Raw genomic sequence first — 20,550 nt, 5'->3', positions numbered from 1 at the left:
TGTAAACAGGGCCTGTTTCCATTTTTCTTCCTAAAAAGTTCTGCATTCACACGGCAACGTTTTCAAAAACGAACTCTGTTTACATGAGATTGAGGGAAGCATCAAATACGATGTAGTACACATTCCAGGACAATAGATGGCAGTGTGATTTTGCAATTAACCAAAATAAGCGCATGCACAGAGACACTTCCTCGGAACACATGTAAAAGTAGCGCTTTAGACCTTCAAAGTCAGACCCTAACCGGCCCGGAGCCGACAGAATATGGCCCGAACCCTAATAAAGCTCATCTCTCTTTAAGCCTGAACACATTAATGCTGACATTATTAACAGCCGTGTGCGGCGCTCACATGTAGAATGATCCGAGGTGAGTTTCTTTAACTTAACCTCATTCTACATACAACTGTAAACATGACAAGCAGCTTCATGTGATGCTACGTGCTACGTAGCAACAAAACATTTGTGTTTTCACTAGAAAACGTTGTCGTGTAAACATGGCCTTGGGTTAATTAATGCCCTTTCCTGGTTATTATCTGCTGCTTTCTAACAATCTTCTACACACCCCTGCCTGGCTAATGCTCTTAACGCACATTACGAGCACTAATCCTCATCTCCAAGCTGAAAGCTTTATGTCTGATCAAGTGAGTGCGACTGTGGCTGTGACAGCAGGTGCTGAAGCCAAAGCAAGCATCGGACTGAGCTGGGAGGGATACTTCCTTGTTTACACTCCTACATCGACCTTATTGGCTCGCCCTCTTCCTCAGCCCATTCATGCCAATGTCCTGAGGCTGAAAACAAAGGCAGGAGCTGAATGGAGATGATGGCCTCTGGATCACATCTGCATCAGAGTGAAGCCCTGCAGGAAGACATGGGGGCTTCCCCAAACCCCTGGGGGGACTGGAGCCCCACAATAAGAAAACATTTCACTCTCTAAAGGCCAGCACAGCAAGCACTCAGCGCATTAACACTTAGAGGACCTTTAACATGTGTGAAAACTACATTATTCAGTGACACGCCCTCCCACATAGAGTATCTTTTTTGAGTGTTTCCTACTGACATCATGTTCACGTTCTGTGGTCGCAGGCCTTTGAAGGAGAGTTTACACAAACAGCAGCTCGTACGTTTATCCAAACAATCCTCAACAGGAGCCTGTTGCTTCAATACAGGTCATAATAGCCATGGATGCATGTTTTTTTTTTATTTATTTATTTGGAATTAATTATTCTGAATTGAATAATTCAGAATTAAAGTATTCTGCTTCATGTTTACATGGAAAATTGTGGTTTACATGAATACATGTTTATTCGCCTTTGTTGGATTCCACTTTAGGTCTGAGGGTTGGGAAGGGTTCTGATTGGACAGGGGAGAACATGACGTATTAACGTCTATTGAGAGAAAACACAAAACAAACCTTTGCTTTTTGGCTACAACACAGAAAGGCAAGGCAAGGCAAGGCAAATTTATTTATATAGCGCATTTCATACTCAAGGCAACTCAATGTGCTTTACATGATAAAACATTCAATTGTTTAAAATCAATAAGAACATTTAAAATCATCAGTAAAATCAATTAAAATCATCAGTAAAATCAATTAAAATCATCAGTAAAATCATCATTACATCAACAACATGACAAAAAATCTCTCTCTCAATCATATGCAGTAGAGAAAAAAAGTGCCTTTAACTTTGATTTAAAAATGTTCACATGTGATGCTGACTTCAGCTCTGCTGGCAGTTTGTTCCACTTCTTTGCAGCATAACAACTAAAAGCAGCATCACCATGTTTACTGTGAGCTCTGGGCTCCACTATCTGACCTGTGTCCATAGATCTGAGAGACCTGCTGGGTTCATACCTGACTAACATCTCACTGATGTATTCTGGACCAAACCCATTCACAGATTTATACACCAGCAGCAGAACTTTAAAGTCTATTCTGAGGCTGACTGGGAGCCAGTGTAAAGACTTTAAAACTGGAGTAATGTGCTCTGACCTCTTTGTTCTGGTTAAGATCCGAGCTGCAGCGTTCTGAACCGGCTGTAGCTGTTTGATGCTTTTTTGGGGGATTCCTGTCAGAAGACCATTACAATAGTCCAGTCTGCTGGAGATAAAAGCATGGACCAGTTTCTCCTGATAGAAGACCACATAATGAGAACGTTTTCACTTGTATTTTGATTGTAGTTTTGAAAAAGCGACTCGACAGTAACACACTATCACTTTGGTCAGCTGAAGAGGAGAAGGAGGCAGACGACCGTACTTTGGCCAACCAAAGCCAGCGGTTATTGCTCTACCTCCATCTACAGGATTTTGAGTGAAAGGAGAACTTTATGATGACCTGCACGTCATCATGAAGCTCTGTGTCCTGGTGCAAGGCTTCATGTCCCCCTGATGAAGCCTGTTTCATTTGCCGACATCCGTGTTTGTTAAATATATCCGTGTAAATGTCCTCTTGTTTATTCTCCATTCTTTTCACCATATTCATGCCTTCTAAGGCTCTTAGTAAATAAATAGTCTCGGCTCGAGTCCAACGCTTGCTTCAGACGGCCATCTTGGATTATGTCATCACAGCACGTCATCGCAACAGGACGAGCATACGCAGAACGACCAGAACTACTGTATTTTAAGACAGAATTAAATGTTTAGAAAATTGAAGAATTATTGCATTCAAAATTAAAATCAGAATAAACTAGAACTAAAATCAGAAAAAACTAGCCACTTAATTCAGAATTGAATTTTAATTCGGAATGGTCAATTCATTTGGAATTAGGTGTTTACAAGGTGAGTTTAAAGAGGATTTAACTTTTATTCTGAATTTAACGGGAATTAAAGCTCTCATGTAGACGTAGCCAATGTCCCCCAGAAAACCTAAGAAATGTAAAACTACCTGAGTTTGGGGGAAAAACAACACTGTTAATGCTAAGACAATATATTTTTTAATCTGATAAAGACATAGTGTAAACATCAGGTTGAAATTGCTGCTTGAAAGTTTGTCTTCATCTTTATCAGTTTAGTGCATTGCATTGTGGGACATGAAGTCTCGTAGACCGAAGCGTAGAAGTCTTTTCAATCTTAACTGTGACACTGGACACACGTGATGGTTGGTAAACATTTACCATGATGTCATTCCAAGACTTTTGTTTGACTCATGAAGCGTTGTTAATATGTATTCAATTCAATCTATTTTGGAGAAAAATAACTTTAAATACATAATAATTGTTTATTAAATGTACCGGAAAAAGTTCTTATTCTGATTATTATGCTGTGTCATTTTTAGTGTGTGAAACAGGAACTTCTCCCAGGTCTCGGCTGCTTCACTGGATTCATTCCCAGTTTCCCATGTTTTTAAATCTGAAGGAGGAAACCCTGGGACAGTGAGGAAGACTTTGTTCAGATCTTCATCAGAGACGCTTTGTTTTATCCTTTAGCCATAATTAGATAGAGTTTGATTCCTTCATTGAAACGTGACAGCCATGCAAACACTGTTTTATCTGTTGCTCTGAACCGTCTTAGTGGAAGGTGGAACTTTTCTTTTTTCAAGTGGAACTATCAATCAGCGGCGTATTGATTAGCTCTAATTAGGATCAATGCCACTGTGTTTAGCTCAGCGGGTGAAGCTTGTTGTGTGTGTGTTTGGGAAGTCATGCATGTACGGGCTTCTGCATCTGTGTGTGTGTGTGTGTGCGTGGTTCTCTGTATACGTTTTTCTGTGTGTGTGTGTGCGTGCGTCTTTGTCTCGCCTGTCACCCTGAAGGTTATCTCCATAGTGGCAGCTTCGTCAGGTGACAGCCGTATCCCATCATGCCAAGCGAAACGTCAAACTGTCCTTCCACCCAGGTTTCCCTTGACGACTAAAGAAATACACAAGCACACAAATACACACACGGACGCACACACACACACACACAGACCTACACTCCTCTACTTGTGTGTGTGAGTGCAGCAGAAGGGCTGCTTCCACTTTGATAAGCTATCACATGTCCCAGGTGACGGTCCCTAACAGGACATCAGTCCAAAGGCACTGCCTAACAACCGAATCAAACGCACCCAGACTGGACAACCTGGCAACCCAAACCAAACAAACCCAAACTGGCTATATATATATATATATATATATATATATATATATATATGAAGTGTTTTTATTGGTGACTGGGAACCTAAAAAGCAACATCCCTGATAAGAGAAACCACCAGAGAGACTGTATGTCTAATATTTCAGCACCAGGTCTAAAGACAAGCTGTCAGTCAAGGAACTGATGTTTATTTTAAATCCACTGATTTGTTCATTGGAAAGTAGAGTTTTGTCATGTTTCAGAGTGAAGGAGAAAACTCAACTCAAGGCCGTATTTCTGTGTCAGAATGGGTCAATACTGAGAAAAACATAAAGAAAACTCAGTTTGCATGTCTGTGATGCTGCTGTCTATGTATATACTGTATAGCACACTCATAGACATTATTTTTCAAATTAAATGTACAGTCTGTGCATCCTCCTTTCTTACCTCTTTCTCTCCTTCTTCTTGTTTCTTTAATCTTGTAAAAATACTGTCTCCTTTTGCACCAAATTAAAAGTTAATCAAATCTTTAATCTTGAAGCTGAACTGATTACACAACATAATATGCACGACTGTAACAAATCACATTGCACTCACCTTAACATCCAAGTTTCCCAAGATGCGTTTCAAACCTACGACAACAAAAACCTGAATCACACAGAGGCTAAATATCTCTGTTGATTCTCCATCTTTGAAAGTTAATTTTAAGTGAGAAAGTGACCAAGAAGAATATCAACATGTGCTCATTTGATCCACAAAACTCATGGAAACACATTTCATGCTGACATTTAGGAGATTTTCAGAGACCCTCCATTGTGCTACTGACTAAACTCCTGGGTAACTTCAAAACAAGAGCCCTATTTACTAAAGAGTTATGGAAGACAAGAGGAGATGCTTTTGTTTTGAAAAGCATATTTGACTTTTATCTTGAAGCCGGTCCCAGGACCAATTTACATTCTGCTCGCAATGCATCATGGTACGGTTGAGTATGACTAGCGTCTCCATCGTGGATACTTTAGAAATGTCACGATATAGTACAGATCTGGGTGTTTCTCGCATACTATCTAATGTGAACGTGCTACATACTCATTTTGACGTCAAACTTATGACATTTTGAACACAGCCACGTAAAAAAACAACTTTGGTGACTATAATGGCAGCTCTGTCTCCCAATGTGGTCATAAATCATATAACATTGGATGCTTATATATGGAACTGCAAACAATGAAAATAACAACTAAACTCACACAGAACCCAAGGCTTCTACTACGGCTCCTGATCTAAAAGGATCACCAGTGAACCAATGAGAGAGAGAGAGAGAGAGAGAGAGAGAGAGAGAGAGAGAGAGAGAGCACGTTGTACAATTACAGTGTTACAGGATTTTGAAAATGAGACATGACAGAGAGCATGATCGCACCGTGGAGCACGCACGCACACGCGCACACACACACGCACGCACGCACACGCGCACACGCACACACACACACACACAGTTTCTGTGCATGTCAATGGCACAGGTTCCATTACCTGACCTGTCACTACGTCACCATGGTGACGGCCTGTCAGATGCTGTGGTTGCCATGGTGAGGGACATTGAAATCCCAATGTTTCGAAGATGCAAAGCTGTGATTGGTCTGTAGAAAAAGTAAAATGCAGTGTAGTGGGCGTGCACGGCGCTCCATGTGTATTGTGTACGTGTGCTTTTTTCCTTTTTTGGACCTTTTTTAATTGTATTCTTTGGATTAGAAAGCAGACTAAGAACAGCTTCATCAGTGATTCCTTCATCCACACACACACACACGCTGCACTCCACCATACCACTTCATTCAGACAGAATATAGATATAGGATTTAAGGAATCCACAATAATGCATTACAGTGAATTCTCAAATAACTACAACTCAAATATAATTAAATATAAATGTGTCTGAGACATTCACTTATAAAAGTCGTGGGCAACAGGAGGCAATCTGTCTAATTTTGTGCAGCCACCAAAAGATAAAATAACATAAAACAACAGAAAAATACACAAGATGACTACAAAAAATATCATAAAACAGAACTCAAAACTCACAAAACGACAACAAAAACATAGAAAATGACAAGTATTATTATACATTTCTTTGTTTCCTTGCTGTGCACATGAAAATAAACACTTTATATCTTTGAATCTTGAAAAACATGCAAAACAACAACAAAAAAATACAACGACAACACAAATGCAGTAAATGAGCAAAACATATACAAAATGATCCCAAAAACACACAAACGACAAAAACGCACAAAATGAGGAAACAAAAATCAAATACAAGATTAGAGTTTCATTTATCAGACGCCTTTATCCAAAGTGACGTACAACACGAGCAGTTATGGTTAGGGGACAAAGTTGGATTTCAACCATTGACCCTCCACTGCAAAAATGACAGAAACCACACAAAACAACAGCAGAGGATAAACTGACACAAAAATGGAACATTTTGAAAGAGTAAATCTGAGCCTCTGCTCTGTGTTGTTTGTGATGATGATAAACTATCTCACGTGTTCACCACAGACAGGATGGATCTGCACATGAACTCTCAAATGTCTTCTTCACTAATTACTGTCACATTCATCAAGCCCGGGGGGGGGGGGGGGGGGGGGCTCTCATGGGAATTGCACCATTAATGTGGAATCAACTCCTATTAGGGCCAAGAAGCTGCATGTGTGTGTGACGAGAAGGACAATGTATTTTCATCTCTATATCTAGACCAAGCTGAATATTTATTTTTTACAGTCCGATTATTTCTCTGAGAAAGACAAAGAGTGTTGATGGAAGAAAAAGGAGGAAATATAAAATGGGGGGGATATGAGACAGAGCTGTCAACAGTGAAACTTTTAGAATGTGAAGGTGTTGTGGAAGGAGGTGAGAAGAGAAAACGCAGAGGGAGAAGGAAGAGAAGGAAGATGCTTGAGGGACGCTGAGAGCTGAAGTGTTTTGTCATTTGCTCTCAGTGTAATTCCCACCTGACACTGAGGCCTCGACTCAGACGGGAAATTGCAACTTGTCAGCCAGCAAATAAACTCCTCTGATAACTGATTAATAACGCACACCTGGAGCAGCTGTACACACACACACACACACACACACACACACGGTGGTGACAGAGAAAGCTGCCAAATCACCATTGATTGATTCCGTCCATTCTGACTGGTTCATTCTGTTCAGGGAGAACCTTGGACTGCGTGCCACTCCATCACACACACAAAGATCACTCTCACACACGCACACGCACACACACACATTAGAGTCAATGTTTAAATTAGTGACTTCAATCAGCTTAGTCTGAATGTTTTTGCCCATGTATTTATTCATTTATTTTACCTTTATTTAACCAGAAAACTCCTTGGTCCTTAATTATCAACCTTGTGTGAGAACAGGTGCAAATTTGCTCGTACGACAGGACCAACGTGTGATTCATGAAACATTAGCATCTGACCAATCCCAAATGATCGGGTGTTGATAAATGCGGCAGCTGAATTTGATCAAACTTGTTACGCCCCCTTGTGTCAGAGGCCCCGCCCACTGAGGACAAACAAGAAAACATCTTCACATCTTCACATCTGAGATGGAGCAAAACAATGATGTTCTTCTTGAACATATAAAACTGGACCTAAAGGTGCTCATAAAAACACTTTGTAGAAGAGGGTCAGCTACCGAGCAGGTGAAGTCTGCCCCCCTGTGTGCGCTACAAACAACTACACAACAGAGATCCTCAAAGACACACTTTCCTAACGTCCCACAGTGGATTCGAACCGACAACCCTCCGATAACAAGCCCACTTCTTTAACCATTAACCAAAAACCCAAACATGAGAGAACATGCAAACTATGTCTTAGACACAATCACATAACTTTTAACCTCATGACCAGAAATCAATATCACTTAAAGCCTAACTAAACCTTGAGTTTTTGACTGATGCCTGGGATGGAAATTTAAAAAAAAAAATGTCTTGAATATGAGCGTGGCTCCTGGAGTAGTTAAGACATTCCTTCTAGAACATTAGCCGTCATCAGTCAGTCGATAGTTGCTAGCTTTTGTCGGATGGGCGGGGCTATTTTCAGCAAATAGCAAAATTTGATTGCAATATCCTGGTTTCAACCCATAGAGGGCAGTCTATATATATATATACATATTATTTTATTTTTTAAACTAATTAAACAATCCATGTTTTGTTATTATCAAAACAAGCATATACATATGAATGTATCTGTCATTATGAGAATAATAGGTTGCCAATGCTTCTTTGATTTTTATCACTTATTTTGTCTCAGTTGGATGGACTTTTTTAAGTTTCTGCTTCAACACATTAGATCAATAATGCAAAAATCCCCAACAAAAAGAAAAATGAATTACAGAAAAAAAATATAATAAATTCAATAAAGTCATCACAAATACATGAGTTAGGGTCCAGAGAAAGCACAAAATAACACATTTATACAAAAACAAATTACAAAAATGCTTTACTGAAAAAAAACACGATCAAAACTATAATAAACAATGAGGAAAACATTAATGTATGCATTATCGCACACGCACGAAATACAATGAAACCATAAAATGTAATTAATGATGCTCAATCGTTGGTGCCATATTGCTATTACCAGCTGTTTAAAAAAAGTAAAAAAAAAAAAACAATGACAAAAAAAAAAAAAACTTAATCATAAAATTTTAAATTAATTAAATTATTATTCAATTTCTGTTTCATGAAGTGAATTCTGTGATTTCTGTGTATTCCTCTGTCAACTTTGCTACATCTAGACTTTACATTTAAATACGGTTCATAGGCAGTTTTCACAGCTCGGCTTCAGCCAAAATTACCACCGTGGTATCCACATTGCTGTCATCAGATTGGTGTAGGAATCAGTATGAGGCACACACACACACACACACACACACACACACACACACACACACACACACACACACACACACACACACACACTGACCATCCTGCCTCTGGAGACAAAGACAACATCAACAATGGGAGTGAGAAGGAATTCAATTACAGACGGATGGAGCTTCTGATAGACTCAGAGGATCAGATTTGTGGTTTCTTTTCTTTGCCGGTTTTTTTTTTTTCCATGAGATGATTTACACACACACACACACACACACACACACACACACACACACACACACACACACACACACACACACACACACATCAATATTGGCACACATTGACCCTCTCAGGAAAAGCCGTTTACAGTGACACCTACTCTTAGTGTGTGTTCTAGCCTTTGACCCCTCCCTCTGTCCTCCTCGGGCTCGCCCCTGGCCTCTGATCCTCGCTGTGATTGGACAACAACGGAGGGACCAAGGCGAGGCCACTTTAGGCCATGGCTGGTAACCCCGAGCCCACTCCCACAGCCGCGCACGTGCACACGCACCTTGGGGCCATCTCCTCCAAACAAAACCTCTTCATCCACAGCACAATGTAGACTCTTCGGAAAGCCTATCATTCCCATTGCTGCCGGGTCGAACAGTGACAGAGACGAAGAGGAGGAGGATGGGGGGTGCGGTTGGGGGGTGGGGGGGGCGACAGGAGGAAGAGGATGGAGTAGAAAATTGGATCAGAGCCCAATGTTGTCATTTAGAGTTTTATCAGCCGAGCCTGACGCCCAAAAGGTCATCTGACATAATGCGTGATGAATTAAAAAAAAAACGAACGTGCTGAGCAGGATTTTCATTTGCGATTTTCAATTTAGGCAGAGTGAGCGTGTGGGTGCACCTCTGATAACCGTCTGCAGCCTGTCACCGCTATCGCACTGTCTGTCACAAACATCAAGCAGCTGTTGATACTGGAGAGCGACATATAGAGAGATAAAGACAGAGTGAGACAGACAGTCACAGAGAGAAAAGAAAGCTCAATGGACATGAACGGAAACGTAGAAAAGGTTTTACTTTTAGGGACATTGTCAAACAAGTGCAAGGATTAAAAAAAAAAAAAAAACAGTTTAATTTAAGTGCAAAATATGTCCCAAGGTCAAAACATTGTGTGCGTTTAATAACTATCTGAAAACATTGTCTGCAAAGTAGAACTACTACAGAGATGTTCACACCGTGAGACTGACGACCATTTAAACACGGCTCTAAACACCAGTTTATCTCCTCAGTGATGAATCAAAGTATGCACAGAACGCAGAAAAAACAAACAAATGACCATTGGAATCAATGTGTGGCACTTCCCAGCATTTATTTACAGTAGCTTAATGCAGTGGTTCTCAACCTGTTTTAATCAGAAATGAAATGTGTGATAAAAGTGACCAAAAACAGTGGAAAAGGTGGAGAAATGTGGTTTTAAAAACCACAGAAACTGGTTAAAATTTGCAAATATTGAGTGGCCAAAAACGGACAGAAAAAGCGGTAAAAGTTGTGTTCAAACTGTAAATATTGGAACAATTAATAAAAATGGTAAAAACATTTGCAAAAAGGGGCTTTACGAGTTAATTTCTATGGAAAACATCTACTGATTGATGTCCTTAAAGGTTCTTTCTTGTAAGGACACATCAAAGCAATCAGTAGATGCCTCTGAGGAAGACTGGCAGTCGAAACGTCAGGAGATCTAAGTAAATTTCCTGAAAAAAGTTGTCAGAATAAATGAAACCATAACATATCATTTAATTTGAACATCCATCCGTTCTTTCTTTTTTTTTTTTGTTTTTTAAGAGTGACGACATTACTGAGACAAATTCTGTAAACATCGATCACCGATCGTGGATCAAGCCAAAGGTTTTAGAGCGAGCTGCCTCTTATAGCTGCTTCCCATCACTGCCTATTCATCCCTGTGCATCCCACCTGACAGAGAGGGACACACACGCACACACACACACACACACACACACACACACACAGAAGCTCTTGGCTGTGAATCTACGCCTCGCTGAGTTCAGTTGAACAGCTGTGTCTAATAAAGTGCATCGTCTCAAAGGGGAAAAAAAATGGGAAAAAAATGGGAGTACTTCACAACAATCTGAGAAAAGCAGCCGAGGAGGAACGGGGGGAGATGAGGGGGGAGATGGGGGTGGACTGAAGATGAAGAGATTCTGATAAAAGCTTAAATGACAGGGGACAATTACTTTGAGCCATGGAGGAAAAAGGTACAATGAGTGTGCTGATTGGTGGATACTCCAGTATGAACGCTGACAGTTTGACTTGAAGAGGATCCTCATGTTTGTGTTTAGATATAGAAGCACGTTGGGAGTCCTTCCAGCCTGGTTTTTGTGCATTAGGATGCAGGGTTTGTTGTTTAATGTGGTCTAAGGTGGACGGTGGAGAGCACGGAGCTTAACTAGACGAGCATCACAGGATGTTTGTTCAACCTCCTCCTCTCAGAAACACAAACAACAATCCAGGATGATTACAGTTGATACAGTGTATGTTCATGTGATAGATGTGTTTTAACCGTGAATGTCATCCTAATGCAGTTTGATTGAAGCTGAATCCAAAAAGTGTTTTGTTACACTGATTTTATTTAGTCATTCCCACGAGTCGATCCTTCTTTCAGCTTTGTTCTGTTTTATCTTGAAACAGTTTTATACAGTCTTAAAACACAGACGGCTTCACCATAATTAAAAAAAAATAAAAAAAATAAAAACATTTGTTAAAGCTATCCGTACTTCCCTCATCACCAGACGTCCTGTATTGATCAAAGTTGTAGTTAAGAGCCTGGTTTTATCAAATGGGTATACATGTACCCCTAGGGGTACACAATGGCACTACAGGGGGTTCTTGAGAGAGAGAGAGGAAAATTAACAAATGAAAGCATTAAAAATATGGGGTTTTATAATGTTTATTTTTAGTTAAAAATGATCAATGATAAATATTACCAGCAACTCACAAAACAACAAGAAAAACCCACAAAATAAAAGAAAAAATATACTGAATAATAAAAATAAAAAAATCACACAAACAAAAACGAAATATACAAAATGACACCAAAAACACACACACAGTGAGGGAGAAAAATACTTACTATTACCAGCGACACACAAAACAACAACAAAGACACACTAAAAGAAAAAAAAACACAAGATCAATACAAAATACAGAAAAATAACAGAGAAACATACAAAATGACATAAGAAATAAACAAACGACACAGTCATTTGAAAAATGGGGCCCCCTGGTGCCCCCGTGACACGTATGGGGTAATGGGCCCCTTTTATATATTGGTATGTGCCAATGATTCGGTACCACCAACCATTGTAATATTTCACTCGCAAAATTATGAGAAAGCGACTTTTGTTTTTCTTTTTTTTCTTTTGAGGGGCCCACCTAGGCCCCAAATCAAAATTCGGGCTCTGAGCATCGATGCGTACACATCCATAGATTAGACCTACCAAATTTCAGCCCGATCTGTTCACAAATAACAGAGTCGTAGTGATTTTAACTAGTGTAGACAACAAGAAAAAGAAGAAGAACAAAGTGAGGGCGTTTTGAGTCCAATAGCAGGACTAACAACTTGATGATTCTGACCTTAATGCTGCGTTCACACCAGATGCGTCACAAAATGTCCGTATGCCCAGATTACATACAAAGTTAATTGATAGATGCGTCCCATGCTAAATCTTTTTAGTGCAGTGGTGCGGTCCGATCTGCAAGTCAAGTGCGTTGGCCGTGCGAGCTCGCTCCCGATTTTATGCATATCTGCACATTCGCAAGAGTTGAAAATATTGAACTCCTGCGACTGTTTCGCATGACGAAAGCCAATCAGAGTCTTTGCTGACGATGACGTCAGGCCGTCAACAGACACCAGTCTGTTCACCCATTCAACCATGGAGTAGAAGCTGTGTGTGACCACCTGGAGCTACTGTATAACACGGCCTTTATAACTGGGACCGGAGTAGGAAGGATTAGGCGTGGAGGAGAATCAGTAAGGAGGTGCTAGTAGCAGGTAAAAGTTATCTCTGTAGCACTGAGCTAGCATAGCATTAGCCGCTAATCACACCTGCTTTTTTTCCCTGGTGGTTTATGTTTATGAGAGGAGAAAAAGGAGCACAGCTCCTTGCTTCAGCAGGCAGTGAAACTCACCGAGTTGGATATGTCGCTGGTGGGCGGGGCTTCGCTTCAGACGTGCGTATGAAGCGAATGGGGACATTTTTTGATCCTGCGGACCCTGCGGTACGTTTCGTACGGCAGCTGCGTCCGCTGCCGCGGAAGTCACATTCGGTGTGAACGCAGCATTATTGTGAATTTGGACACATGACATTGTTGTTGCTGGCAAATCTAGTCGGGGATCTTGAGTGGAAATATTTCCTTGTTCAGACCAAATATCTTTTAGAAAACAGAGCCCTATGTCTTTCTTTTTAATTGTTGCTCTGTAGGATGCCAAGGACACACACAATAAGACGAGAAGACTCGTTTCTCTCATCAAAGCTGCTTTAGTTCTGAGTTAAATAGTCCGAACCGATCCGACAGGTTCCAAATATCCTGAATGTGAAAAATAAAGACAAGCTTAGGGTGGTAAACTTATCTGTAAACATCAACAAGGCTTATGTATAAATCATCATCTGACAGTCATTCCCTACTTTAGTTTTGTCAAAATGTGTGTTTTTCTGTTTCAGGAGCAGAAATGAAGGGTTTGGAAAAAAAAAAAAAAAAAAAAAAAGGCATTCAGAAAGAAAAACAAGGCCTTGAGAATATGGATCCTCACTTCCAAGCACCTTTGTTTGTCTCCGAGTGACGGCAGAGAGTCCTGTTCATGTGTGTGTGTGTGGGGGGGGGGGGGGGTTAGTGCTGGGCTGTATGTCAGAGCCTCTCTCGGCATTAATTGCTTAAATTGAAGCGCTGCCACGTCGCTTTGATATGATAATGGGAGCCTTTTCAGCACAGGAGAGGCCTGCTTTTTAGTGTGTGTGTGTGTGTGTGTGTGTGTGTGTGTGTGTGTGTGTGTGTGTGTGTGTGTGTGTGTGTGTGTGTGTGTGTGTGTGTGTGTGTGTGTGTGTGTGTAGCATGCACCTGCCAGAACACCACTGTCTCCTGTCACTATCAACTTGGACAGGAAGATGGGCAGAGGAAACGTGATGGAGGTGGTTGGTGAAGATGGCAAACAGGTGAAGGTGTGTGTGTGTGTGTGTGTGTGTGTGTGTGTGTGTGTGTGTGTGTGTGTGTGTGTGTGTGTGTGTGTGTGTCATACAACATATGATGGCTTTCTCATTGAAGGTTGCCATAAGCTCAGGGACACATTGAGTCAGAGTGGATAATTGTAGATTGTGTGAAGACATTTGAAGCTTCTTGTTACTTTAGCATCTGCTCAACCCTCACGTATCACCAGCATCACAAATAAAGGAAACACACACCTCAGAGGACATTTTAAACACATAGAAATGACTTACATTATGATATTTTAAGGTCTCATTTATTCAGACAACTTTTTTTTAGGAAATTGGATCTCCTGACATGTTTCGACTGCCAACTGTCAGTCTTCCTCAGAGGCATGTCGTGGTTGATTTGATGTATCCTTACGACTTCTTTCATAAGGCAAACGTCAACTGATCGCTTTCCTTATGAGTTCTCTCAGGCTGGCCACACCCACTCCACTCGTAGGATGTATCCCTACAAGTTCTTATGGGAATCTCCATCAATAATATAGTGATTCTGGATCAGTTTAAAATAAAAATATCTCATTGGCAAAATATCAAAAATGTATATCTCGGTTAGTAATCTTTATTACATTTGACTCAGTTATATAGGGTTGGTTACTGAATTACCTGACTGAGTTTTCATTGGATCAGATCCAGATTGAACCAATTACTGCCAATATCTGGCAAAAAGCTGAGTTGGCGCTTGGTGGAGGTCTTGGGCTCTATTGTGCTGAGTCATTACATGTGATTTCAATAAATTTTCAGGTCACCCAAAGCACTTTGGTCTCAAAAAATTCTGAAATTCTAACCAAATGTTTTGTGATTATCATATAGGCACACTGTGCATTTTTAGTTTGATCGGATGAATACTTTTGAGGTATGGACAATTTAGTGAGGGGGGGTATGTGTCAATTTTTGTGCATATACATCCTTTTGTAAAATCTACTCAATTTCCAATTTAAGTAGATTTTTTAGCACGTAGTTGAATAAATCTAATTCGAGTTAATGCTGTTCAAGGTTCCATTCTAAAATATTCATAGAACTTAAGTTCTAAAATGTATCTTTTCAACCTTTTCATGTGTGAACAACTAAAGTTGTTGAATGGGTCACCTCAGTCAAGCTTTTTTACCATTATAGAATAGTTGGTATTTATTGCCATTGATTAGTCATTCCCACCATTACGGACCCCGGCCTAGCCCGTGTTAACAACGGCCGGTTCACCATGCGTCATGGTCGCCTCGGCACCAATCAAACACTCAGATGATGGTGCACGTCAGCGGGGCTGCCATTAAAAAACACAGCGGTAGCCTGGGCAACGCTGAATGCTCTGCCATGGTGGCCGGTGGTCATGGTTTATTGGAAGGGAAGTGAGTGTGTGCGTTTGCTGAGAAGTGTCTGGGACACCCAGTTGAGTCAGCCTTTGCCCAGAAATCCCTGCAGTTCAGGGAGGAGAAAGGAAGCACTGTGTCCAGAGCACGGACACACACACACACACACACACACACACACACACACACACTAGCTGACCTTTGCTAAGGCCATCTACCACTGACTTCCTCAGCCGTGGGACATGATGAGCATTATCTCCACTGTATCTCTATTTATCAGCTTCTGACCCTGGTTTATCATCACCTTGCTATTTTAAATATTTTGTTGTGAAAAATGAAAATGGATTATTCGACCGCTGACAAAAACCCACAGAGCGCTTGGGGAACATGGAATGAATAGAAAACACACAATAGTTCCCACAAACTCTAATAATAATAATAAATTATGCACTATATTCATTTTATTGTTATTTAACCCTCCAATTATCCTTGGGGTCAAATTCACCTCATGTTTACCATTCAAAAAATAGTAGTTGACATTTTTTTCCCGCTTTTGTTTCATATTTCATGACTTTTCCTACTTTGATGGGTACAATTGATTAAGCATAAAATTATCATGGTATTTTTTCAATGTGCTGAACACATATTGCACGCATTGGTGTTCTTTTGAGGTCAATTTGACCCCAAGCTGTTTTAGCTGTTTTTAGTCTGAAACCAAAAATAAAAAGACCAAAAACATTTGAAAAAAAGAAGGAAAAAAACAAATTTGTTACAAAAAGAAGATAAAAACAAGTAAATACATATGTTTATTAGAGGAATGATTGGGTGACCAAACTACTGCGTATGATTGAAAGGGAGATTTTTGGTCATGTTGTTGTTGGTGTAATGTGTTTGTTGATCATTTCAAATGTTTTTACTGATGATTTTAAATGTTTTTTACTGATTATTTTAATGTTCTTATTGATTTTTAAGCTGTTGAATGTTTTCTGTTGCATTGTTTGATCATGTAAAGCACATTGAGTTGCCTTGTGTATGAACATCAATTGCAGTATGTGAGTCATGAATGTGCACCCTAAACTAGAAAAGATTTGGATGAAAGATTTTCAAGATAAATTAATTCTAATTTGAAAGTTTGTCCTGATGGTGGCGCTAGAGAACAGGTCAAGGTTTGATTATTAAGGGGTTATTTACAAATAAACAAAGAGCCTGACACAAAAACTTGGTCGACAATTTTCTAAAAATCATATTCTGGAGGCAAATATCCCTTGGGATCAGATTGAGCCCAAGAGTAAAATGTGTTAAAGATGGGCTTTATACAGTAGAGTCTGTGATCTGCCATCGTGAATTGCCCCAAAGCATCATGGGATGATGACGTGTAATTTTTCAGCAGCTTTTTTCTTTGCAGTGAAGCCCCATCGAGTTTGTTTTGCTTTCGTTGGTAATCAAATGATCGAAATGTGTCAGAGAGGGAAGCGATTCAATGCCTGTAGATTCAGGAACTCTTGGTCCGAGTTTGGACAAGAAGTGGCTTTATCAACAACCCCATCATCAGTCATCAAAGCCTTAATTTCATTCATCTCATCACACGTCCTCCGCCTCAGCTGCATGCAGAAAAAAAACACCTAAACTCACATTTTTCCCCCGTAGTTCACTCTTAAACATCCTCCTATCGTCCTGTTTTATTGGCTTTTGTAATTCCCAGTAGGTTATACACAACATTAAAACCAGGGAAGAAAGACGTATAATATGAAATATAACAGCAGAACATACTTTTTAAAAAGTATCTTCTGACTGGAAAATGAATTAAAAATCACTTTGGCTACGCTAACACACTCAAACAAACATGATTGAAAACTAATTATAGAAAAAAATGTCTGTGGGATCTCCGGACATTTGTGAAAATCAAAATTGGGTCACGACCCGAAAGAGGACGAGAACTTTTGCAGGATAATGTCACTGTGCGTGCGTGCGCATGCGTGTGTGTGTGCGTGTTTGCGTGTGTGTGTGTCCATCTTTTTTCTGTTGCCAAAGGCCTCGTTCCCATTCCTTGATCTAGAACAATATGCTTCAGTCTGACTCAGACAGTGCAGCCATAGAAACTAGGAGGCCCAAATGTCAACAAACATGCACATGCACACGCACATGCGCGCACACACACACGCATGCACGCACAGACACACGCATACGCAGAAACAAGTATAACACCCGGGCATTTCCAACCCACTACTAAAACAGTTAAGTGGCAGCGTTGCATGTAAACATTAATTAATCCTCAACATGTATTTGTGATTGTAGAGGCTGAAAGTGCCACAAATGTAGAGGAACACATTAAAGATAATTTCATAAACTCACACGTTCATAGATATTGTGAATAAAATGTGTCCAACTATGCCAGAGGTAACATCCACGCTTGGTTCCACACAGCTTTCCCAAGGGACCGGCTCATTACGGGAATGTTTGGCCTGGTCTGAAGGGGCGGGCGAGGGAATGAAATGTGAAAGCTTCCTACGCATGCTCAACGTAACTAAATCAAACTCCAACCAAGACGACAAAAGTCTCACACTACATCCTGTGCTCGCTCATGTTCATTGGCGCACTCGCACAAACAGCAAGATTTACCTTTCTACAAAATGAATGAATAATGTTTATTTACCTTCCAGGGGATGGAGGATGTGCAGCAGAGGCAGGAATGAGTAATCTTTGAAAAAGATTGCATGGACGTGTCCGTCGTTTGCATTCACACATTTCACAGCAGTGGTTCAGCTTTTTGGATGTGTTGTAAAAGCAATGCCAGATCCCACATCCTAAAAGGAGAGAAAGGAGCACAGAAATGTGTTTTTAATTTGACTTTGCCTGCTCTTCAGTCCACATGAACTGTGATAACATAAAACATAATGAAACATGCAACAAAACAAAAAAAACCCAAAACTTTTGAAATGAACAAATGAACACTAATGAAATGCTAGCTTAGCAAAATTATTCTTCGGGGAAAACTTTCTCATATTTCAGTAAATCATCAACCCTGAGTTTATATGTCAGTGAATGGCATATTTTTGGCATATACATAAAAATATACCAATGAAAGAAGAGTGTATTGATTTGAAGCTCAGTTCTTTATGCCTCTAATATGGTTACCGGGGCGACCGTGGCTCAGGTGGTAGTGGGTCGTCTTCTGATTGAGAGGTTGGGGGTTCGATCCCAGTACCTGACTATGTGTCGAAGTGTCCTTGGGCAAGACACTGAACCCTAAGTTGCCCCCAGTGGTCGACTAGCGCCTTGCATGGCAGTCCTGTCCCACTGGTGTGTGAATGTGAGAGTGATTGAGTGAATGAGCTGATATGTAAAGCGCTTTGAGACTGCTTCAGTGTGGTTATAAAGCGCTATATAAAATCAAGTCCATTTACCATTTTACCATTTACCACCAAAACACTGCAGGGTTCTCACCAGTGCTGTTGAGCGTCGGGGCCCCGACGTTGTAATTTTGACCCCTTACAGAGTGATATTGCCCCCTACGGTGCATTTTCAGCAGCGTAGGGGGCTTTTCTGTTGTTTTTGTTTCATTTTAATCTGTACCATTGTAATAATTGCTGCCCACTTGGACACAAAACGGACTTCTAGGCATGCATGTGTTGTTTAAACTCTCTCTTTAATCTGCATAACCTAGAAAGATTTATATCAGCCACACCATCTATTTAATACAGGCGATCTGCTCAGATGCTGATTCTACAACTGGACACGAAAGAGTAACTGGTGAATATAGCAACACGTCGCTAACTTGGCAACATTACTGGTTGAACCACACTGATATATACAAAACATCTTCAAACTTTTTTCTGAAAAACTACTAAAGGTCCTGTCATGTGGCTTCATGCACTAACATTCTTATATTCATGACGGTTACAGCTCTGTCTTGGACTGAAGTCCAGGGCTTGTTAGAAGAAGGAGGTCACAGCATGGGCGCCAAACAAGAAATATGGATTAACAGTTTTTCAAAATCGCATACTAACATACTACACACCACACACTCAATGAGTATATACTGTCTACTATATAGGATAGGATAGATAGATATAGGATTAGGATGTTGACCATTCCCACTGAAGTATACTTCCAAGTTTCCCAACAGTGACAAACCGTGACCACTAGGGTTGGGTAGGCACGTTGCAAATCGAGGCCACTAATGACAATTTTATATGTTTCTGCTGGCAAGTGTTAATTCAATTCAAATCAACTTTATTTGTTTGGCGCAATTTCCAACAAAGTCATCTCAATGCGCTTATCAAAATATAAAATTCATAATAAGAAAGAAAAAACCCAACAAGATCCACACGAACAAGCATTTATCCATCTAACAAAATCAACATCATAAAACACCATTATATAACAATTATTCAACATAGCCTCCATACTCTCCCAACAAGATATACCTCATGACATGGCAGCACATCCATTGTTTGTGTTGGAAACACAGAAACACGGAGAAAATGACAACAACTCAGAACAGCCTCAGTGAGGAGCATCCACAAAATCAATCCTTCCTTTTGTTCCATTCACTGTGAAAAGTATGAAACATGTTCTGACCTTACCTTTGCTGAAGGTCTGGTAACTCAGGTGTTGGTCTCCATCTTTTAAAAGCTGTCGTTTTTCCTCAAAAAAAAGCTTCTTTATCATCTCTAGCGCTGTCATCCTGACTGTAGTGTTATCCCGCCCATTAGCTAGAGAACGTTGGAGCAGCGGTCACGTGATATCAATTCACTAATGTACTGTGAACTTATGTATAGCATTAACATAGCACGGTTACGTCCAAAGGCAGCGTAGAAAGCTGCCTTTGGGGACCTGACTGCGCATGCGCAAACACGTAAAAACACGCAATGGGAAAGGAGGCAGAGGAGCAACGTGCCTTTGGGAGGAGGCGTGGCCTCCCTCTGCCTTACAGCGGAGTGAGACTGTGTAGCTGTTCCAGGAAATAACGCTGTTTAGTAATTTGGGCTATGAAACGCACAAAATTCTGACACTTTCAAACTTATAGGTACTGTAGTACCTATAATTTAT

General features: G+C 40.4%; 1 long non-coding RNA gene across 1 annotated transcript in view; it reads right to left on the bottom strand.

The window, feature by feature from the left end:
• The window catches only part of LOC114461836 (uncharacterized), a 168,590-nt gene that overhangs the window by 115,627 nt on the left and 32,413 nt on the right, over window positions 1-20,550 (bottom strand). Inside the window, exon 4 of the long non-coding RNA XR_003673876.1 lies at window positions 18,152-18,302. This is a non-coding gene — a long non-coding RNA (uncharacterized LOC114461836). The remainder of the gene's footprint in view (window positions 1-18,151; window positions 18,303-20,550) is intronic.

Source organism: Gouania willdenowi, chromosome 4 (assembly GCF_900634775.1).
Source record: "Gouania willdenowi chromosome 4, fGouWil2.1, whole genome shotgun sequence".
NCBI lineage: Eukaryota > Metazoa > Chordata > Actinopteri > Blenniiformes > Gobiesocidae > Gouania > Gouania willdenowi.
This window is presented reverse-complemented; position numbering and strand designations above follow the sequence as displayed.